The sequence below is a fragment of the Schistocerca serialis genome, chromosome 3, assembly GCF_023864345.2.
Source record: "Schistocerca serialis cubense isolate TAMUIC-IGC-003099 chromosome 3, iqSchSeri2.2, whole genome shotgun sequence".
Lineage (NCBI taxonomy): Eukaryota > Metazoa > Arthropoda > Insecta > Orthoptera > Acrididae > Schistocerca > Schistocerca serialis.
Genome location: NC_064640.1, coordinates 315,750,046 through 315,774,676, shown reverse-complemented (window position 1 = coordinate 315,774,676; position 24,631 = coordinate 315,750,046). Strand labels below are relative to the sequence as shown.

Sequence of the window (24,631 nt, the reverse complement as noted above, 5' to 3'; positions counted from 1 at the left end):
GCACACTTTTAAGATTTCTCTTTTCGTTATTTTCTACAGTAGTAACTTACTTGTCATATTTCCTTTCAGTAGTGTCAGCAGTTGTTTGCGGAGTCATTTAAATGATGGAGTAATTTAAGTCTATACAACCATTCCCAAATATCTATTTCCTTTTACTGGGCATCCCTGGAGGAATTGTCAGTATTCAAGGACATGACAGGAACAATCAGTCGAAGCAAAAAACTCTAATAAAATGGGGTCCATGGTACATACCTTAAGAGCTATGAGCACTTAACCATCTTTGCTAATGTGAAACACACCATTTTTTCTGAACATGTATTCATAGCTCTTGGAGTATCTTCATTTTCTTTTTTTGGTCCATACTACTTACTCTTGGAATGTAAAAAGCAAAAAGGGGTTTCTTCCACACTATCGGAATTTAAGAATTGCTCGTTAATATGCTACGAACATTTGTTAGTCTCTCACAGTATTATAGCAATAATTCAGTGTTGACAGAAATATCCACGAGTGTACTGCAGATACTCGGTGTAATAGGGGTACAATCTTTCGGCGAGGAACCCTGTCAGCGTCCGACTCACCCTGATATCCGAGGGCGCTACAGAGCTGCTTCCTGGGTGCGGGACAAAGAGCCTATCCTGGATTGAATCAGCCTCGCGCATGGACGACGACGGCTGGTGTAGGCGGTTTGCCACATCCAACATAACAGGCTGGTACCCACTTCCCGCCTCAAATGCACGCTACGCGAATATTTAAGAAACTTTCTCACACTTGAACATAGATTCATCAGACGTGAACAGATGGGCTATACAGATCCCGTCCCGAGGGGAGTGGTGACATCAGTAAAGACATCCGGTCAACGACCCCACTAGCATTGCCTCAGTCCATATAACAATGGCGACCCAATAGAAGAAACGGGGAAACGGCGGAAGAGGAAGAAGAAGAGGAAGTAAAACAACCCTGTCCGTGTCATCTGTGGAATATTTAGTTGGCTATGACATTGTGAAATCGTTGAAAGCTCTGTATCCGAAATTTACCTTGAGCAATTAATCAGAGAACTGACTCGTGAGGATTACATCTTAGACCTTCTAGTGGTAAACAGAAGCAAAATTTCCGACTGAGCATAGAACAGGTAATAAGTAATCACAAGGCCGTTACGGCATCACTGAACGCGGCTGTAAATAGGAGGAAGATCTTTCTGCTTAGCAATAGCGACAGGAAACAGATTTCAGAATACGTGAGCTGCCTGCAAGAAAATTTCATTTCTAGCATTAACAATGTTGAATATCAATGGACAAAGTTCGAAAGCATTGTGCAATACCTTAGATAGCTACGTGTCAAGCAGATTTATCAGGCATGGGAAAAACCAGCCGTGATTCAACGGCCGCATCAGAAAACTCTTACGAAAGCATAGTCAAATCCTCACAGACAAAAGAAACTTAAACGAAAGCAAAATTAGCGTATGAAGAATCAAGCGTAAAGCTTTCAACGAATTCGAAAGTAAAATTCTACCTACGGGTCTGACACCAAATCCTAAGGAGTTTTGGTCTTATGTTAAATCTGTAAAAAGATCGAAGCAGACACTCTGTGACCATAATGGCAGTGAAACGGAGAACGAAAATACTAAACGTCTTTTTCCAAAACTGTTTCACATAAGAAGATCGCACTATAGTGCATCTTTGAATTCGTTGCACAAAGCACAATATATTTGAACGGAGAAAAACTTTCAGACGTAAAAGTAACTTCAGGCTCGCCCCAGGTTAGTGTGATAGGGCCATTATTTTTCACAATGTACGTACATGACCCAGTAGATATCGTCGGAATTTGAATGAGGATCATCGCGGATGGAACTGTTGTATACAGAGAATACGCGACGCTAGAAAACTGTAGCGAGAGGCAGGAGGACATGTAGAGGATCGACGCCTGGTGGAACTGGCATTTGACACTCAACATGCAATAAACAAATGTAACGTATTGCAAATACATAGGCCGAAAGACTCCTTAATATAGGATTACACAATTGCAGAACAGTCACTGGAAGCAGTTAGTTCCCTAAAACACCTAGTAATAAGCATACGGACCGATTTGAAATGTAACAACCACGTGAAATTAATCGCGAGTGAGGCTACTGCCAGATTGCGATTCACTAGAAGAATCCTCAGAAAATGCAGTCCATCAGCCAAGGAATCGATTTACAAAACGCTCGTTCGACCAGTGCTTGAATATTGCTCGTCAGTAGGGTATCCGTACTAGATAGGACTGATAGAGGGAATAGAGGTGATCGAATAAGGAATGATAATAATAAGGTAGGCAAACTAATTACCCAAACGCCGTGTGTTAGTAAAGTATTAAACTTTTAAGCTTTGTCACATGAAAACAACTACGAGTAAGAGTGCCACGAAATCCTCACGAGGGATTACAGATAGCCAACAGCACGACGCTTGTTTACAGCGAGGCACGGTGCAGAATACACATGGGAGAGTTATGTTGTCCCTGTTGCCTCTTCGTCATATGATAGTTGTGAACCTGCAAGAGTGAAGTTGTCCAGCACGAGCCTTATAGAAGTCAATCTGAAAGAGTTGTTTTCCGTCATTAGGCTGCCGAGAAAACCTCTCGGATAGATGTAGTGATTTTTCCATCGTTAATGCGCCGAATGAAATACGTTTTTGAATGAATACAGTGTTCCTCCGTAAGTAACATGTGACGAGGGTCAGCCGACGTGCACAGTAAAAGTAATACCGCCAAACTGCACACTTGTGTGCCAGCTGTGTGATGTTTATTTCTATCGCCAGGTTAAAAACTTTATTTCCAGGCTTCAGAGTTGCAGTGTGCTTCTGGAAACCCAGCGGGGATGGCACAACCGCACGGATGCAATAACTATTCACAGCATAATTCATAACCAACTTTCAGCACCGATTTTTCAGGCAATAATATCACATGCGTGGTGCGCATCAAAATTAATTCCCGAAAAATGCATATTTTTAAATGTAAACCAAGTTTGTTTTCCGCCTACTCTTCGGAAGGAACTGTGTAGCTGTGGAAAGATTACGTTCATTATATGCTCTTGGTGCCGTGAGTATATTTGTATCGAATGTTTATATGACAAGAACCATCCATCTAGTTGTTTGAAGAAAAGTGAGGACACGTAACAGTGACTAGAAGAGCCATTGTAAAGTGACCTGGAGTAACATTTTAGTTGTTTACTATCCCAACAGGTTTGAGAAATTTATTTGCCTACCTTATTATTATCATTCCTTATTGATACTTACCTTATTAACCCTCCTATCCCTACCAATTGAGATATCGAAAAATACAAACGAAAAGAATAACACCCACGAGGTTTCTACGAGATTCGAACCCGGGATATACGATTCCCGGCCAGTTACCTTCGCCGTTGCGCTACTAGCGCTGTCGGCGATAAGCGTGTACCATGTGGGTACAGAAGCGTCAGTTGTAAAAGTTTCTTACCACGATTTCTGGAAAAGTTTGCGTTTGCGGACCGCATACCTGATGATGAAAAATGCTCTATTTACTATTATCTATCGATTCCTCCAATTTTAAGTCGATTGCTCGTCATAACCTTTAGGGGCGATTTTCTCAAAATTGCGGGGATGTTGACCCAAAATATCTTAGATTCCTTCGCTTTAGGTTGTACTCAAGCGACCTGCCAAATTTGAGCCGAATCGGTTGGCCGTGTCTGAGGACTTCCCCTTGTAAGAGAGATTCGAGACCACACGGAGGCTTGCCGACATTCGTCATCCTGCGAACACGGAAGGGGGAAAGTGGCAGTGTTACACAAAGTACCCTCCGCCACACACTGCAACGTGACTTGTGAAGTATAGATCCATTGAACGCAATACTGTCGCACGTGGAACTACTGGGTTGTCTCATAAGTCTGCACCCGCCATGACCCCCCTCACCCGGGGTAACACAGTTGCCTAACCGCCCTTACGACGTAGAGGTCGACAACGTGACGCGCCACTGGATGTATCAGTTTGTGTTTGTACCCGGCGTTGGATGGAACAGAATTGATGTGTGTTTACAAGCTACGGAAAGCAAGAAGGAACATTTCCGTTATCTTATGCCGTTTTACTATCGTAATGGGAAACCACCTCACAAGGCCGCCAAAAGGTTTGTGCTGTATACAGGGACGATGCAGTAACGACTCCAGCGTGTCAGAAGTGGTTTAGTCGATTTCGAGCAGGGAATTTCACCCAACAGACAAGCCTCGATCTGGATGGCCAACGGTTACGACGTGGAACGCTTTAATGATATGATAGTCAACAATCCACGCATGAGAACGCGGGTTTTGGCACAGGAGCTTAATGTCGCTCGTGATACTGTAGCCAGGAACTTGAAGAAGTTGGGTTACGTAAATATTCGCGATGTATAGGTTCCTCTGGAACTGACAAGGGGAGGCCAAGACATCTGGAACGCGGATTTACTGAAAACTTCGTATGCTCGTAGTACTCCATGAGGACAACACAATGTATAAGCAGTAACGCGTACTTCTCAAGCATTATTGAGAAAATCGCAAGATAATTTCGCTCGTCAAATATATACCTGCGCGTGGCCATTTTTACCATGAAGCGGCGGGAGCCGAGTGGTTAGCGTTCAAGCCCCGTAATCACTGTATCGATGGATCGAGTCCCCGTCGTCAGTTTCTTTTTCCATTTCCAACACAGTCATTTTCTTTACAATTTATATTACAATCTATGTAATGGGTAAAAATACGTGTAATCGGATGAACTTTTATTAAATTTACAATGTTATTTGGCTGTCTACAAATTTTTATTATCACAAATAATATAATATTCAGAACTATCGACTAGTAAACGACCAAACGCATTAATTGATACTGAAAATGTGTGCTTGTCCGTGATTTGAGAAATCCTTTATACCTGGAAGGAGCCCGAAACTATCTGTTACGTGCAAGTTTTGACCGGCATGCACGGCTCTCGAAAGATGTGCAATTAATCGTCGCTTTCCACATTACAAGTTGCAGGATGGTATTTTTCGTCAAAACATGGAAAACAAGGTTATAAATACACTACTGGCCATTAAAATTGCTACATCAAGAAGAAATGCAGATGATAAACGGGTATTCATTGGACAAATATATTATACTAGAACTGACATGTGATTACATTTTCACGCGATTTGGCTGCATAGATCCTGAGAAATCAGTACCCAGAACAACCACCTCTTGCCGTAATAACGGCCTTGATACGCCTGGGCATTGAGTCAAACAGTGCTTGGATGGCGTGTACAGGTACAGCTGCAAATGCATTTTCAACACGATACCACAGTTCATCAACAGTAGTGACTGGCGTATTGAGACGAGCCAGTTGCTCGGCCACCATTGACCAGACGTTTTCAATTAGTGACAGATCTGGAGAATGTTTTGGGCAGGGCAGCAGTCGAACATTTTCTGTATCCAGAAAGGCCCGTACAGGACCTGCATCATGCTGTCGTGCATTATCCTGCTGAAATGTAGGGTTTCGCAGGGACCGAATGAAGTGTAAAGCCAGGGGTCGTAACATATCTCAAATGTAACGTCCACTTTTCAAAGTGCCGTCAATGCGGACAAGAGGTGACCGAGACGTATAACTAATGGCGCCCCATACCATCACTCCAGGTGATACGCCAGTATAGCGATGACGAATACACGCTTCCAATGTGCGTTCACCGCGATGTTGCCAAACACGGATGCGACCATCATGATGCTGTAAACAGAACCTGGATTCATCCGATAATATGACGTTTCGCCATTCGTGCACCCAGTTTCGTCGTTGAGTACACCATCGCAGGCGCTCCTGTCTGTGATGCAGCGTCAAGGGTAACCGCAGCCACGGTCTCAGAGCTGATAGTCCATGCTGCTGCAAACGTCGTCGAACTGTTCGTGCAGATGGTTGTTGTCTTGCAAACGTCCCCATCTGTTGACTCAGGGCTCGAGACGTGGCTGCACGATCCGTTACAGCCGTGCGGATAAGATGCCTGTCATCTCGACTGCTAGTGATACGAGGCAGTTGGGATCCAACACGGCGTTCCGTATTACCCTCCTGAACCCACCGATTCTATATTCTACTAACAGTCATTGGATCTCCATCAACGCGAGCAGCAATGTCGCCATACGATAAACCGCAATCGCGATAGGCTAGAATCCGACCTTTATCAAAGTCGGAATCGTGATGCTACGTTTTTCTCCTCCTTACACGAGGCATCAAAACAACGTTTCATCAGGCAACGCCGGTCAACTGCTGTTTGTGTTCGAGGAATCGGTTGGAAACTTTCCTCATGTCAGCACGTTGAAGGTGGCGCCACAGGCGCCAACCTTTTGTGAATGCTCTGAAAAGCTAATCATTTGCATATCACAGCATCTTCTTGCTGTCGGTTAAATTTCGCGTCTATATCACGTAATCTTCGTGGTGTACCATTTTTAATGGCCAGTAGTGTTTTATATTATTTGTGATAATAAAAATTTGTAGACTGCCAAATAACATTGTAAATTTAATAAAAGTTCATCCGATTACACGTATTTTTCCCATTATATCATTTGTAATATAAATAGTAAAGAAAATGACTCTGTTGAAATAAAAAAAAAAAACTGACGGTCGGGACTCGATCCAGCGATTACTGTGCTTGAGCGCTAACCACTCGGCTGCCGCAGCTTAATGGTAAAAATAGCCACACGCAGGTATATATTTGACCACCGAAATTACCTTGCGATTTTCTCAATAACGCTTGACAAGTACGCGCTACTGCTTACACATTTTGTTATCCTCATGGAGTACTACGAGTGTGCGAAGTTTGCAGTAAATCCGCGTTCCAAACGTCGTGGCCTCCCCTTGTGAGTGAAAGCGAATTTGATTCAGCGCGTGTCCCTCTGTGGTTCCTTGTTGAGATGCAGTCACAATGCTCCTTTTCCGGAACGGCTGGTAACTGGGGATGACTAGTGGATCGCGCAGAACAACTTCCGGAAGAGTTAATCGCGGCGCAAGACAGGGCAGCCACCACTATCGTTTCCTAAACCAGGGCCGCATCCGAGAACGGTTCTCCTATGCATGTGGTGGTATTGTGAAGGATTCCTGTATTACGAATTGCTTCCGGATGAGACTATCATTTCCGAGAGATACTGCTCGCAATTGGATCGTCTCAAGGCAACCATTGATGGGAAACGACCGAATTTGAGACCCGAAGTCGTGTAGTCGTGTTTCACCACGACAACGCCAGACCACATGCCTCTATGCTGACCTGTCACAAACTGCGTTCTTTCGAGTAGGATGCGTTAACCCAACCGCCATATTAGCCAGACATTGCCCCATCCTACTTTCATGTATTCTATTGCTTACCGAATTTCCTAAATGGCAAACGCCTCATCTCCTTGGAGGACTGTAGACTGAACCTCGAATAGATCGTCGACCAGAAAATCTCCACATCTTGGAAAAATCGCATTTATATACTTCCAGAGAAATAATGGAGTATACAGCAGAAAATAAATTGTTTGTTTACAAAACCGATCCGCTTTGTTTAGCTATACTGTGCACGACCTTGTGTGTGAAGTGTGTAAGCATATAGGCCAGCAACCACTCTGTCGTAACTGTGCAGCGTGGTGGTATATTGCCAGGCGTTCTTTGTGACTGCACTGTAACGAAAAGCGAACGAACTTAACGAGACATTCCAATAGATAAGTGTAGAATCCGTAACGGCAGCTGGCCAGTTAATGGCTCATTGTGCCGCTAGTAGGCGGAGGGACTGGCCTTTCATTCGTTAGGACGTGACAGGGAGTTTTGTGGCTGGCGTTATCGAGCCCGGCAGGCCTGGGGAGCGAGGGGCCTGGGCGCGGCGCAGCCTCGCACCGCTGCAGGCTGCTCGCTGCTCGCTCAGCGGACCTCCCGTCGGAATTATTTTCAGCCGGCTGCGCCGCACGCAGCAGCGGCGACCGCGGCGCGTCGCGTTTCAGCAGCGCACGGCCCACGGCCGAGTCACGCGCTCAGCACGCCCGCCGCACTCGTGGCCTCGCCGCAGCCGCAACTGCTGCGCTCAGGCCTTCTCCTCCAGCCGGCCGCCGTCACACAACCCCATATTTATTCTCGCCAGTAGCTCCACGGGACACAGCCCACGCGTTTGCTGTTTGTGTTACGTTTGCACGGAAGTGGCAGCTTAATAGTGTAAGTAGCGTTTGGCCTCTATACTACAACAGTCGCTGGAGTCTTCGTTCCCGCGAAAGTGTTGATATCTTCGTACTTACCGGCGTTTAAAAGGCACCGGCACCCGTTTTTTCCTTTGTAGGATCTTATTTCAGTAGTGTAGCTTTACGTTATCAGGAGCGCCAGAATCATGTAGTTGTCACTCTCGGATCGCTTGGTTTAGTGCATTCTTCTGAGGTTGATGTATGGTAGGAATTGTGCTTGTGGGTAGACACAAGGCTAAATAGCTGCTGTCTGTAAACAGCTAGAGCATCCATTGTTTAAGGTAGGTAGTCGTCATGTGACCCTCGGCTTAAGTTACGTTGGGGTATCTGTGGTTAAAGCTGTAGCATCTCTGGTGCCTTATAAATTCCTCGTTTCTCTGCGAGTTCCAGCGCGCGTGACCTGGCTGGATTGTCATTCCTTAAGACATTTGAGTGGCGGTTTCGACATAAATTTGTGTAGTCCTGTTGTAATGTCTAAGAAAACTGGACTGATGGAAAGAGCACTGGTCGGCAATTCGCAGGCCGTAAAACCAAATCATATGACCAACAAAGCCGTTATTGTTAGGTCGTCATTCCCGGAATACATCTGTCAGACAGTTTATATGGGTTCTGTAGTAGAAAATTTACCTCCCAACACAGAGACAGAGACAGGAGTCGATAGTTCCAATAAGTCCAGCTCACAGGGCAGCGAAGCACCGCCTGTTCTGTCGCGGCCATTATGCGATCGCAAAACGATCTATTGGAGAATACAAAAAAATTTTTCTCCATTCGTTTACGCTGCTTTCTTTTTTTATCTTTTTTAAAAAGAAAAAGGAATTCCAACGACATTCGCTTGTGCATGTAAATTTATTCTTCGGCATTAGCTACAAATATCAGACCGAGCGAGGTGTCGCAGTGGCTAGCACACTGGACTCGCATCCGGGAGGCCGACGGTTCAATCCCGTTTTCGGCCATCCTGATTTAGATTTTCCGTGATTTCCCTAAATCGCTCCAGGCAAATGTCGGGATGGTTCCTTCGAAAGAGCACGGCCGACTTCCTTTCCTAATCCGATGAGATCGATGACCTCACTGTCTGGTCTCCTCCCCCAAAACAACCCAACATAACAAATATCAGTGTACACTGCCCTTAATATTTATCTTCTTAAATAATGTAGTGCTCTAAAACAACGACTAACAATGCGAGTGATGTATTGTTGTAACGTCGTTAGCGAGTAACTGAAGTTCATAGCGTATCATTAAGAAAATAGTCATTCTGGAATGTTTCTGAGTAATAAACATCACTGTGTCACGTTAAGTGTTTCGAAACCACATACCGACAGTAGTGAAAGGAAATATTACAAAAACGTTACTACTAAAACATGGCAGTGAAGAAATGTACTTACACATTATTTTTATCTTTTTTTAATTTACCAATTATATGCACGGTATTTCTGGAAAAGTTACAAGTTTTTATCCAGGGGTGTAAATCTTTCGAATATGCCCTCTATGTGACACTACGTACAGAGTATGACCGATGACCAGTATTTGACGTACTTTTAAAATCAAATGGTTCAAATGGCTCTGAGCAATATGGGACTTAACTCCTGAGGTCATCAGTCTCCTAGAACTTAGATCTACTTAAACCTAACTAACCTAAGGACATCACACACATCCATGCCCGAGGAAGGATTCGAAACTGCGACCGTAGGGGTCGCGCGGTTCCAGACTGTAGCGCCTAGAACCGCTCGGCCACCCCGGCCGGCTTTGAAAATCAACATTTGAAAACGTGTCTTGCGTATATTATTTCTTTCTTCCCCATTAGCTACAAATGGCCACGTATGTTGTCCTTAAGTTTCTCTTCACAATGCACATTTTTGGATTAGAGACGCTTACCTTTTCGGAAACGAAGCATTTAAAGCTGGTCGCACCACTTCCGTGGTCTTCGAATTCTTCTTATACCACTGGGTCTGCAGTCACAGGGTTTTCCTGTTAGCCTACTTTGGCCTACACGTAATAGACTGTCGTGGCTGTTCCTAGAACATGGAGCTCCTCTTTTATCTCACAGTTCTTTTTGTGATCTTCTAATTTGTATCCTGCCAAGGATTTTAGAAGTCTCGGCACTGCCGCTTCAATTCTCTGTACCTGTTTCCTCGTTAAAAGCCATACTTCGGATTAGCAGAGCAGTAAGGTACGGTTGTAGTATTACCAGCGGTAAAATGATCCTATCGGATCACAATAAATGCGAAAATGTTCCTCTTTATTTACAAGACTCTGACTGAAAAGTGGGGCACCAGCGACTCGTTCTACCTTCCTCACCATCTTTAAAAAATTACCCGAAAATTTTCGCATACGAACATATTCACATGCAGCTCACCTCTCTCTCATACCCATCCACTCCCTCTTGGCAATTCCAACTCACTCATTCAGCTTAACTCCCGTCATAGTTTCTTTTCGTCTCTGTGTCATTGTCTCCTGTATCACAGCAACATTTGCAGTCGTTCTGTCCTACTACTACCGTCTCATCTAACTGTCACTTTCTCCCTCTTACTCTCTCTTACTGCTAATATCTCATTCCTTCCTTCCTGCTGCTGCTGTCTCTTCTCACTATCATCTCTCTCCCTCGTTGTCATTGTTGTAAACTCTGTCTCTCATTATCACTGGCTCTTACCCCCTTCCACTTCCACTTTCTCTTTCTTTTTCGCTCTATCCCCCCCCCCCCCCCCAATAATCCCTGGCATTTTTTCCTTCATTCTTTTCCTAGCACTGTTCTGTCACTGTTAACTATGTTACGCTGCCACTGTGTCCCTCTCTTTATCTCACACTATGAATGTTTCCTTCGCTCTTTCGATAACACAATCACTGTCTACCATTTTCCAGTGTTTTATTACTTTTCCGTGTCTTTTCCACTGCCACTGCCTTTCTTTCAGCATAAAATAGTGCGTGTGTTCGTATGCCAAAATTTTTGAAGAGGCTGGAGTAGCTAGAATGACGCAGCTGGTACTCCACTTTTCAGTCAAATTCCTTTAAATAAAGAGGAACTTTTTCACAATTTTTGTGCTCAAATATTAGCATTTCCTCTGGTTCTGTAACTCATATGAAAAGAAACTTATTGACCAGTAAAATTTAGATAGTTTACCTGCGTGATATTGAAATAACGCAGAACTAATTTTAGACATCAGACATGATTTAACGTACAAAAGACAAAAAATAAAAATAAAAATAGCTTATACTTCAGTACGACAAATGGGGTCCCCAGATGATCGCGGAAATACTTTATAAAATACATTTTCGCCTCACACTGGATTTTTCATGCATGTTTTACGGGTACAGGTTGGGTTACTTTGAAGCACTGGATCTCAGAAACCGATAAAGATATGAAGATATTTTTCAAAGTTGTTCGAGATCTGTATGTTAGGAAGACATCGTAAAAATTGCAGCCATTTGCTGCGTATATCCGTCTCGGAATCCGCAGCTGGGATTCGGTTGGCTGGCTCTGAGCACTATGGGACTCAACTGCTGAGGTCATTAGTCCCCTAGAACTTAGAACTAGTTAAACCTAACTAACCTAAGGACATCACAAACATCCATGCCCGAGGCAGGATTCGAACCTGCGAACGTAGCGGTCTTGCGGTTCTAGACTGCAGCGCCTTTAACCGCACGGCCACTTCGGCCGGCTGGGATTTGGTACCTGAAAAACAAAATTTTGGGGTGTTTCTCGATAACATATAAAGGTTTTTGAAAACGGTGACATCACTCTTCTAGATAAATGCCTAGAGAATATAAAGTTAAAATCTGACCAATTTTCTGCTGTTATTAATTACTTATATTTAGCTTCATAACGCAATTTACATGTAGAAGAATGAATATTCTGAACATCTGTAATTTGGAATCGCATAAAGACATCAAGAAAATTGTTCGAAATCGGAATATTGTAACAATTTCAGGCATTTGTTATGTACAACCGTCGCGGAATTCTAGGCTGGGTCTGCAAATGACGCGAAAATATAGCAAATTAACTCCTTTCTTGGGACGGGTTTTCCAAGGAACCGCCCATGAACTAATGGTGCTCCCATATGACCCATTAAGCCCAGCGTAGGCCACATCAGGTGCAAAGAGAAGCACCCGATTTGCTCCATTTGCCTAAACAGGAGGAAGTGTGTAATATTCATACTTTGACCCTGTATTGTAGGATACCCACACTAAGACGATCCTTCGGTTGACTATACAAATGGTCTCTAGCGCAAGGGATATCCAAAATACTTGTCCCTACCCTTTGATCACCAACATAACTCGGGATAGGAGCATTAGAAAAACCGATTTTATAGCGCGGCGTTTTAGAACATATCCGTATCAGGAACACACCCTGTCGCGTGCATGCCGATAAAATTTAGGGCCGTTCTTGTAACATGTGTAGATCTTTTCACGATCATTGTCATTAGTATAAGTGATATAATAGTCCAGGGAGTTGAATATATGGACTTGTTCCAATATGTTATTCTCTTTTATGGTTTTAGCTCTTAGATGTTCTTTTCCACAAAAGACCACAACTTTCGTCTTCTTTGTCGATGTGGTTAGATTACAGACCCTTTTGTTTTGCCATTATATGTAAGGACCATCAGCTCGTTGAAGGTCGTTTAAGTAGACGCGAACATAGCCTGGTCATCTGCAGAAAGGTGTCAGTTAGAAACTGTTCATCTCGGTGTGTTGGAATCCTTCATTTTATTTAGCATATATTGATAATTTCATTTATAAATATCTTAAATAGCGTGGGCAGTGAAGGACACCCGGTTCCTTCGTAAATAAAATTGTGCTTGAAAACATTCAGTATGTTTTCTAGTAAATTACCCGACATACGTCATTTAAAGCTAGCCGGCCACTGTGGCCGAGCGGTTCTAGGTGCTTCAGTCGGGAACCGCGCTGCTGCTACGGTCGCAGGTTCGAATCCTGCCTCGGGCATGGATGTGTGTGATGTCCTTAGGTTAGTTAGTTTTAAGTAGTTCTACGTCTACGGGACTGATGACCTCAGATGTTAAATCCCATAGTGCTTAGAGCCATTTGACCCATTTTTTTTAACTTAAAGCTATTTGATAACAATCATAATATCAATACAAACATAAAAATTTTGTTGATTTTTCACTTATTATTCTTGAAGCACCTTTAAAATATTATGAAGAAAAAACATGTGCTGCCCAAAATATACTCCGGTTTTGACAACGAGGAGAGAGTGAACTGATTTCTCGGCTAGTTTCTCGTCCACCAAAACAACCGTTATCGATGTATCGCTATATGCTGTTTGCTATTCTAGACACTGTTTTGCACATCATGGAGTCATTCAGCGATAGGTGTAAAGACAAGTATCGTGTGTCCGTGCTCCGTATCGTAGTTTAAATATAATAATTTGACACACTGTTACTTTAGTAATCTAATTTATACTTCTTAAAGAATGAGTACAGCCACAGGAAACGCTCCAGGTAGCAAAGATCTAGTGTTGTCGATCAAGACTGAAAACTTCGCGGCGTTTCTAGCGTACAGAATACTGCGTTAAGTACTACACTTCTTTCTACTTACATCGAGCATGAAGATACTGAGTTCCTCTTGATGGAAAGTATGTACGATGTAAGCTGTAATCAGACTGTCACACTGCGGATTTCTGAGATATTTAGTCCCGCCGTCAATCGTTTGTCTCGCTTTGCTCCCCACCTACAAGAATTGCATAATACAAAATGCTCGTAACATACGCCCTAGAAAAAACGCAAAATGCTCACACACACACCTGTCACAAGATATTTGCACAAAGTGCTGACAGTCACGAGCTCTGTAACATGTGACTATAATTACGATAAAATTATACTATAAAATATTTATAACCTGAGATTTTCCCGCGTTCTTTGCATCTTATAGATATAAAATGACCGCCTGTTGCTTTTTAACAATCTTGTAACTTTAAATCAGTCAAAATATCAGTTGACACGATGTTTAGAAGTGGACCTGTAGCGGCAATTAACTGGTAATTAATTCGAACAGTGAGGAGTTAAGGTCATGATACTCTTGAGACGCCTTTCAGGAAACGAAATGTGATAAGAAGTTTCCTTCCTCTCCAGCCATTACTAATATGCACGACACATTTCACTCTTTTTCATCTACGTAAAACTACTACTACTTGTCGAATGAGATACGTATTTAAATTGATTTTTAATTTTACATCACAAAGAGAAAATAATGAAATTGGATCATTTTTGAATCGTGACCAAGAGCAGAAACATAAATATTCCGACAAATAAATTCAGTTGTTATATAAAATATTTATAAATGGTTTTGGTGTCATCCTCCCTGTACAATACTTGCACTACTTACTCATTTACTTTTTCAGAAATTTATCCCAGGTTGCAGTGGCAATGCTAACGAGACTTCTTTCACGTCCCCTCGCTGAGTGATGTGACGCAGTGACAAGGCACTAGACTCAAATTCATGAGTCTTGCGGTTCAAATCCCGTTCCAGCAATCCTAATTAAAGTGTTTAATAGTTTCCTGAAATTGCTTAGGGCAAATACCAGAGTTGACGTTGTAAATATCCATCACCATTATTCGCCTTTCTGAGCTTGTGCTCCGTCTCTAATGTCGTCATCATCGACGTAGAGTTTGACGATAATATTTCGTTACTCACCCTTCTCACGTGCACTTTAATTTGCTTCCAAATTCCTCCTTCGGGGTTAACTCTCTTAGTTCTGCAATTAGGCACCAACACTCTGTCATCTACCGTAACGCACCCTCGAAAATAGCCTCATCATTTGTTGCAACATCTAAGGAACACATGAGGGGGACAAACCGATTTCCTTTACGACTGTACGTTAGTATGTCCATGTATCAGTGAGAGAAAATACCTCCGCAACCTAATTTATCACAAATAATGGTGTAAATAAGGTTAAGTGTGTAGAAATTACTGTGGTAAACAGGGCGTCATTTTCTGTCAATAACAAGATCACAATAGTGCTACAAGAGAAACCTCGCTAAAATTTTCTTTGGTTGCACGAACTAACAGTAAGTGGTAATAGTATACCACGTTGGATATGGTGTCGCCTGCATGTTATTATTTATTGAAGATTATGTAAACAGACTTCTTGTAGAACTTTAGCGTTACAAGTAATCTTGGAGTTTAGTATATTTGTGGTAAACGTGATAATGTATGCCTTCCATCCCACATCTATTATCAGTAATTTTAATGTTCAAATGAGACTACTCCAGCCGACTAGGAAGTATTGTTACAAACGGAGTATTTTTAGCAAGAATGTAATTTAAGATTTCTTAAAGGGCGTCATATTGACTGCTAAACTGAGGAAAGCACACCTAATTTTGAATCTCGTTTGATGAGCAAATATCGATGAAATACTTAGTTATCACATATCCTGCGATAAACAGCTCACTGTGAGTATTGGAACACTTTTGGACTGCAAGTGTAATTGTAACCATGGCAAAACAATAATGATGTCTTCGTTATCAAATAATCTGCGTCCGTGATAGTAGTCAAATATAATTTACTGTTACTCTGACGGGGAAAACAGATGTAGAAATCCTAAGTAAATTTTCCTTAAGATTTCTAAACATTAGTTTGATCTGATACTAAGAGAGTGGAATTGCTATCGAAACTGTTCTGGAAATATCTGTATTGTTTTCAAACGTTCTTCCTTCGTCGCACCAGAGTAGTACCGCTAGAAATCCTTCCTCTAGAACTTCTCTGACCGCCGACAAAGTTCTCATCTCGAACCACTTAAACCCGACCCGCAGTTCAACGGAAATTCGTCCGGCGCTCGAAGGTCATTTACCTGCTTGCGGAGAAGTTCGGTGGACAGTTGCGGTTTAATTATTCCACGGCAAGATGATGCATTCGGAAGAAACGACTGTGGGATATTTTATTCTCATAACTCTGGCTATAATTTATTTTAAATTATACAGTTATAAGAATCAGCCGAATCGAATGCCAGGTAGGAACTCTCTTTGTCGTATCAGTCGATTCGTAACCTATACTGACATTTTTTTTGAACGAATTTAACAATATTTATTATTTTCAGTTGCACTTAAATGCTTCAGAATATGTACGTAAATATTTTTATTTGAACCCGCAAACGTATTAAAAATATTGAATGAAATCGGTTTATCTTAAACATACTACGTAAAACAAACGACTTGTTTTTCTCTTGTCTCACAAGATTATCTTAAGTGCATGGGTCAAACTTTTTCTGTTGTTTTCACATCCTTAAATACAAATTAGTTTGGATCGTCGAAGTGTGGTAAAATAAAGTCGTAAACGTACGCCCACTACAAAACATGCAGTTTGTAAACGAGAACTGTTTACAACGTAGTACAGTATTTAGTTGAAGTCTCGTTGAGAAAGTTGATAACCCAAATTGGCCTACAAAGCAAGCCAAGCTACCTGGCAATAGCGCCTCGCGAGATTTTCAGTAACCTCTTGCTCTCTTACGCCATCGGCTTAGTCGGCTATTTCGTTAACATTATTAATTTAAACTTTCCCGTGAGGGTAACGAAAGAAGAAAGACTTTTATAAACGTTATGCAAAAACTAATTACACCTAAATTTTGATGAAAACTTATCCTTTAGGATCACAGTAGCTTCATAGCAAGCAGGCCAGACAAACAGAATGATTCAGTCCTTAATCTTACGCCTTTAAAATTCATTATATTTTGAGGTAAAATTTACACAAACATTAAGTTTACTTTTTGTAGGTGTTCGAATAAGGGTCTTTTTTAATACTCAAGAACCATTTTAGAGAAAATCCCGCACGGTACTCATGCTCTCTAACTTCGTTATCTTTTGTAGGTCAGTTTTAGGCGTGATAGACCAAAGGTCTCCTATACCAGTTTGTTTGTCTCGGCTTCACCTTCACCTCTATGGGAAGTTGTTATACAGTTATTGCTTGCATCCTGTAGAGAAGCCCGATTTAAAGTTCACTCAAAGGTATTACACCTAGTGTTTTGAACTTCGTGAAGATCCGCCTTTCAACTGACTGTACTTTCAGACATAAGCATAGCAGTTTCATCTGAGCGTAAACCACTCGATCCATTATGAATAATTCATTTAGTTTTCTTTAAGCGTAATAGCACACTAAGAAATACACTCAGAAAACTAAACAGTTTGTCCTGAAGTCTTTTCGTTAGATGCCTACCCACGTTTCCCCAATGTACACTCCTGGAAATGGAAAAAAGAACACATTGACACCGGTGTGTCAGACCCACCATACTTGCTCCGGACACTGCGAGAGGGCTGTACAAGCAATGATCACACGCACGGCACAGCGGACACACCAGGAACCGCGGTGTTGGCCGTCGAATGGCGCTAGCTGAGCAGCATTTGTGCACCACTGCCGTCAGTGTCAGCCAGTTTGCCGTGGCATACGGAGCTCCATCGCAGTCTTTAACACTGGTAGCATGCCGCGACAGCGTGGACGTGAACCGTATGTGCAGTTGACGGACTTTGAGCGAGGGCGTATAGTGGGCATGCGGGAGGCCGGGTGGACGTACCGCCGAATTGCTCAACACGTGGGGCGTGAGGTCTCCACAGTACATTGATGTTGTCGCCAGTGGTCGGCGGAAGGTGCACGTGTCCGTCGACCTGGGACCGGACCGCAGCGACGCACGGATGCACGCCAAGACCGTAGGATCCTACGCAGTGCCGTAGGGGACCGCACCGCCACTTCCCAGCAAATTAGGGACACTGTTGCTCCTGGGGTATCGGCGAGGACCATTCGCAACCGTCTCCATGAAGCTGGGCTATGGTCCCGCACACCGTTAGGCCGTCTTCCGCTCACGCCCCAACATCGTGCAGCCCGCCTCCAGTGGTGTCGCGACAGGCGTGAATGGAGGGACGAATGGAGACGTGTGGTCTTCAGCGATGAGAGTCGCTTCTGCCTTGGTGCCAATGATGGTCGTATGCGTGTTTGGCGCCGTGCAGGTGAGCGCCACAATCAGGACTGCATACGACCGAGGCACACAGGGCCAACACCCGGCATCATGGTGTGGGGAGCGATCTCCTACACTGGCCGTACACCACTGGTGATCGTCGAGGGGACACTGAATAGTGCACGGTACATCCAAACCGTCATCGAACCCATCGTTCTACCATTCCTAGACCGGCAAGAGAACTTGCTGTTCCAACAGGACAATGCACGTCCGCATGTATCCCGTGCCACCCAACGTGCTCTAGAAGGTGTAAGTCAACTACCCTGGCCAGCAAGATCTCCGGATCTGTCCCCCATTGAGCATGTTTGGGACTGGATGAAGCGTCGTCTCACGCGGTCTGCACGTCCAGCACGAACGCTGGTCCAACTGAGGCGCCAGGTGGAAATGGCATGGCAAGCCGTTCCACAGGACTACATCCAGCATCTCTACGATCGTCTCCATGGGAGAATAGCAGCCTGCATTGCTGCGAAAGGTGGATATACACTGTACTAGTGCCGACATTGTGCATGCTCTGTTGCCTGTGTCTATGTGCCTGTGGTTCTGTCGGTGTGATCATGTGATGTATCTGACCCCAGGAATGTGTCAATAAAGTTTCCCCTTCCTGGGACAATGAATTCACGGTGTTCTTATTTCAATTTCCAGGAGTGTATTTGGATCTATCACTTGTGTAGTCCTTCACCAACACCGCCATGACAAATGCGCGATCATAACATGCGAAGAAAGAAGCTTTGTTTACACAATGGCGACTGGAACATACGGTGCGTTACCGTTAACTTTCATAATTAATTGCTTTCAAAATGATCATTTTTTCATCAAAGGATCATTATCTCGTAGCATTTTGTTCGCTTTTGGTGAAGGTAACAATGGGTACGTTTCTCCACAAAGACCGTTAAATTAACTATAAATCTGTCGAATGCAGCCATTTATCAACTGTTTGGTAGCGAACTTGTTATCGTACCAATATGCAAAATAAAGGTATACCGGACTCTGCAAACTGTTGTTATGAAGGGACTCATTTTTAATTTTGAAACGTTTTCCACGCGCTATGGTCTCAGACATCAAATTTCTTCTGACGTACGAGATCTCCTCAATGAACAGACCAAGTTAGCCAATGCAGCCTTTCTTCACAACTTAATTCACCTGCTTTCCAGAATGAAGTAAACACTTCTCCCTCTAATAATAAAAACATGCAGACCTTAACCCAACATGAAATGGTGAATAATATATAACAGCTTACTTTGTCATACGATACCTTCAGCTATATATACATATAATATCCACTGTTGGAATATTTTTGTTATGTACACCCTTCCCAGATCATCTACTTTGCTTCTGATGTATGCCATAGTATTTACATAATATGAGCACGCTGTAATATTTATTTATGTACACCATCTCTTCTCTTTCACATTGGTTTCAATGTATACCATAATATTAACATAATACAACTGTAGTAACACTTTATAACAAACTATTTGATTTATTTGTTTATCCTAATTGTAATCAGTTCTCTTTTCATATAAATAATAAGTAACAGAACATTCGAAATTTGCAAATTCCTACTACCACAGCCGGCCGTGATGGTGCTTCTGCTCGGTTCTAGGCGCTTCTGCTCGGAACCGCGCGACTGCTACTGTCGCAGGTTCGAACCCCGCCTCGGGCATGGATGTGTGACGTCCATAGGTTTGTTAGGTTTACATAGTTATACGTTCTAGGGGACTGATGACCTCAGATGTTAAGTCCAATAGTGTTCAGAGCCATTTGAACCATTTGAACCTACTGTCACATACATGTATGTATCTCTGAGAGTGGATGTCTTTCGCATTATTATGGTTGCGATATCGCCATCTTTGTATACATACTTCCATGTTATGAAGCCTCTTTGTGAGTGAGTAGTGCTTTAGATTATGTGTTAACATATACATAAGAAAAGCGCATCGTACAGTCTTCGATGCTCTATGATCACAAGCAGTCAGCACTGGAACGTAATGGCGCTGATTTTTCAACGTGAGTAACCAAAACATCCTTCATTTTAATTATTTGTTTACATCATTTAAAATCGTTGTGAGGCACAATTACAAATAAAAAGACATTTTGTCTCACATCTTGTTTGGTTGTTGAGCACCACTACCCCAAAGAAATTTGATCATTTGGGAAAATAAAAACTGAAAGCTAATGTAAAATGTTTTTTAACGTGAACTAGCCGTCTGAAGATGAACTGTGAGTTGACAGTTGATGGTTGGAGTGCTGACACATTAGCTGTGAATCCAGTAATGCTGGCAACTGATGGGTTATGCATGGGGATCGTATCAACCTGTACCGCATCAAAACAGCCTGAAGATGACGCAATGAAGCGTCGAAACTGGCAGCGACAAAATAAAATAAAATCGTAAGAACGGCTGTAGGTGTTTTTATTTTTGTCACGAAAGGAAATAAGATTTATTTCAAATTCCTAGCTGCTATGATTCATCTACAAGGTAAAATATGTAGTAAAAAGAACCCACTATGGAAGGTGATAGAACTAGTGAGGGAAGTATAGAATTTAAGTAAGTAGACTTAAAATAAAAAATATGACTGAAAATGAAAACACTATCCATATTTAGTATCATAAAGTCTAAACGCCGCCCGAGTAGGCCATGAAGGACCAGCAGTACCGACCTGATGCCGTGTCATCCTCAATCCACAGGCGTGATTAGTTGCTGATATGGAGGGGCAAGTGGTCAACACACCGCTCTCCCGGCCGTTTGTCAGTTTACGAGACCGGTGCCGCTACTTCTCGATCAAGTAGCTCTTCAAGTTGTATTTAGCATCCTAACTGGTAATTTTTAGGTGTCCTTACGACGCGGATGAAATCTCTTTAACCATTTGACTGCAGTCAAGACGTCAAAAGAGTATATGCTTGATTGGTTCGTTATCAATTCCGAAAATGGGTAAACAGAAAACGGAAAGTAATCTCTTGACATGCGGCAAGAGAAACAACGAGCTTAATTTCGATATTTGGCAGGTGGACGATCCTGCGCTTCCCCCCATTCCCATACGTCCTGTGATGTACATTCTTTCCTTCCTTGAGAGTGGGCTGTGGTACTATGTAGCCGATTGTAATCGTGTTTCGATGTTTTAGTAACACCGATACGTAGTGTGAATCTATAGCCCCTAGACTCTGTCTTCTTAGATCTCTGAAAGGCGTCCTGTAAACCTTGGTCTATGTGTATATGTCTTACAATTGAGGTGTGAATAAAATTAATAGAATCCCGTTTCAGCTGTTTACAAACGACAAGGCAGATAGAATGCTTATTGCTCTCAGATTGTTTGCTGGCGGTGCTGTTCTCGACTTGAAGTATTGTCACTATATCACGACGAAGAAATAGAAAATATAGGAGAAGATGAATGGAGAGTGTTCGATGGCTAATAGATAATCATTTCATTACCACTCCATAATCCACCTCAGCAGAAAATTGATTTACCAATAATGAACTCTTGTAAGAAAAATTTGTAGGTTCACGGAATTTACAATGTTTCTTCTCCTTTCCCGGTTAGTTAACTACCATTCGATGATGTTATGTTTCTGTCATGAGCTTTGAAATGGAAGAGCAAGTGTGTAGGGCTCTACCAGAACAGGAAATGTTTCAACATTTGTACAGAATTACCATTTGCTAGTGTACGCAGTATGAAAGAATATGCGATATACAGTATCAACCTGGGCCGTCCGTGGTAGGTGAGTGGTCAGCGCGACGGAATGTCATACGTAACGGCCCGAAGTCGCAAGTCGGCGAGGTGGCGTCAACTCGAAAGACTTGCACCAGGCGAACGGTCCACCAGACGGGAGGCCCTAGCCACACGTCATTTCCATTTTAGTATCACCCTACAAATAGGTTCTATTCAAGGGACTTGGCAACACTAAAATGTGGCTCTTTATTGCTCATACACCTCATAAACGGTGTAACGTCTGCTAGCATGATAAATGCTACTCATAAATGTGGACAAGTCGACACTAATGCCGCGTGAGACTCGTACAGTTCTTCGATTTAAGATTGTGTAGGACATAACAGCAACAGATATTCAAGGTCAAAAGTATGAGATATATGAGGACGAGACCATGAGTGAATCAAAGTTTTTTAAGTGGGTATGAATGCACAAAGTAGAGATGAGACAATTAAGAGAGAAGTAGATGACTGAGGACTGGATGAAGACGGCTGTTACGACATTTGGCCGGAATAGATGTTTCACAACGACGATTATATTGCTTCCATGAGTATCAATAAGTGGTTTTCTTGTTTTCATTGGAGCCGGTGAATTTCTACAAGAAATGAATACTCACCTGGTTCCACAACACGCCAGTTATCTCAAGCATGGAGCCAAGTATGTAGATAAATGTTCTACGGCATTCACAGGAATCTGCGATGAACTTTATGTAACCATGTCTACAGCAATCAAGAATTTTATGTAGACGACAGTGAAAAAAAGTTTGATATTGTACACAGAGAGTGTAAAGGACATTTTAGGTTTAGCCATACTTCCCATTGTTTGTTCTTCTGTTCCATTATCATTCCCATCTTCACCTTCCGTTGTGACATACACAAATTTCCTCTTTCTGTTTCTATTCGTTCTGTATTAATTTTCCCAACGAATTTTAATTCAGCGTCAAATATAAACCACCAACGTATAAGCTGGAATGCTGCAATGCTCGTTTATATTCATTTCTTCCTGTGGGATATCCTACGCTTTATTACTTCATGGTGTTTTGTTTGTGGGAGCAATAGCTTCTACCAGGTAAATTTATTTATTAGCCGACAAATGTTCAGATAAAAAATAAGCTCAAAAATTGTTGTATGTATACGAAATAATGATGAGTGCAGAACTCATTTTCGTCAGTATCACGTTATAGCCTACACAGTTGCAGGTTTCTTTCATAGAAATATTTCTAACCTATACTGGTAAGATAGATAAGTTTGACAAAAATTTCAGAATTACCAGCAATTATATGTACAGAAAAGATCAGTTACGTCTTTTAGTGACGTATGGCATTACATTCTCATTGTCGTAGGCCAGTGATTTCCTAAACGTTTCAACATTCATTGGCGAACTAGTAACATCTTTAGAATCGTCAATAGAAATAACAAACATTTTTCACGGATCAAGAACAAGAGAGGATGCATTCGAAATTATGGGCGGTTTCTTTGACTTTCATTTTTTTGGGCAAATGTTATGTTTTCAGGTAGCAGTTACTTTAACGATATAAGACATTGATTTCGCATGATATGGATCTAGGGCAGAGTCTACGGGTGAATACTGATATTGGTCTGTCGGGGTAATTATTCAACAATATTGTACCTTCCAGAAGCAAAAGATCCTAAAGTTATGGATGTCTGATAAGATATTAAGGTGAAGTCTATATATATAAACCACGATGGTTTGGAATTTTATTTGAGTGTCGTTTACGAAAAGAAGGGAAGCCTTTACATGAACATTTGTCGTATTGATTCGACTCAAAAAAATATTTTTCTCTTTAAAAGTTATTGAATGAAGAATTGAATTACGTTGTCTTCTTGTTTGACTGTCACTATTTATGACTTGCAGTGAGCCGTAGTGAAATATCCCTCAGTTAGTAGCAAACGCAAAATGGCATGGATTCAAGGAACATTATGAAATGACAAGGCGATTCTTCTTTTCTGCAACATGGCAGATGGTTACGTATTACACAGATGGCGTCAAAGAAATAAATGTTTAGAATTTTTCTGTGTTATTTTTCAGACGACTTGATATCCATTCATACCAACAGAAAGTTGTTTGTTTTCAGAGCTCACGCTGTTCCACTGTCCTGTGAGGAACACAAGGCCTAGAACATTTGCACCACTGGCGGACAGCAACCTTACGCGTCTTCAAGTTGGTGCAGTTGCAGAATATCCAGAAATACCGTCTCCACATTGAAAGACCACAACTCGGAATTTGAGTAAGTTAGCAAATGCATACTGTGCATGCCTACTGAGCTCAAAAATAGTGTTGGATATTTTTATCTATACCTGCCTTGATTACAGCAGTGCTAGGAAGTGTGGTTACGGTCACCTAATATGTTACGTTGTTAATTCCACACAGAATAGTGCGAACATTTTTGACTGTTATTAGGGAAAATTAAGGGAACCGTACATTCGTTTAGCTAGATCGTCTCATACAATCTCTCTTCACACTGTCTCATTACTTTCCTTCGGTATCCGTTAATATCTTACATGTTCATGCAGAATTCTCTCTCGATCTCTGTCTTGGAAGTATAGTACACCTTCTGAAAAACAACTGAGGCTGACATTCCGTCTCCGAGTCGGTTGTCGAATTCTGTTTGAAGTCCCGCATACAAGTTACTAATTTAAATTCCCAGTGTTTTCACTAGATAATTCTGAAAAGCTGGATCCCATCCAGTGACTAGTACTATAGTTCTGAATCATGAAATAATTTTATTCTTTCACGAAAAATAGATATTTGCTTATTTTACATAGTAT

At 42.1% G+C, this 24,631-nt stretch overlaps 1 protein-coding gene across 1 annotated transcript in view; it reads left to right on the top strand.

Annotated features, from left to right (window-relative positions):
- Window positions 1–8,099: 8,099 nt before the first annotated feature.
- Window positions 8,100–24,631, top strand: part of LOC126470802 (uncharacterized) — a 473,325-nt gene continuing 456,793 nt past the window's right edge. Inside the window, exons 1-2 of the mRNA XM_050098815.1 lie at window positions 8,100–8,168; window positions 23,938–24,090. The gene's annotated coding sequence lies outside the window, so the exon portion shown is untranslated. The remainder of the gene's footprint in view (window positions 8,169–23,937; window positions 24,091–24,631) is intronic.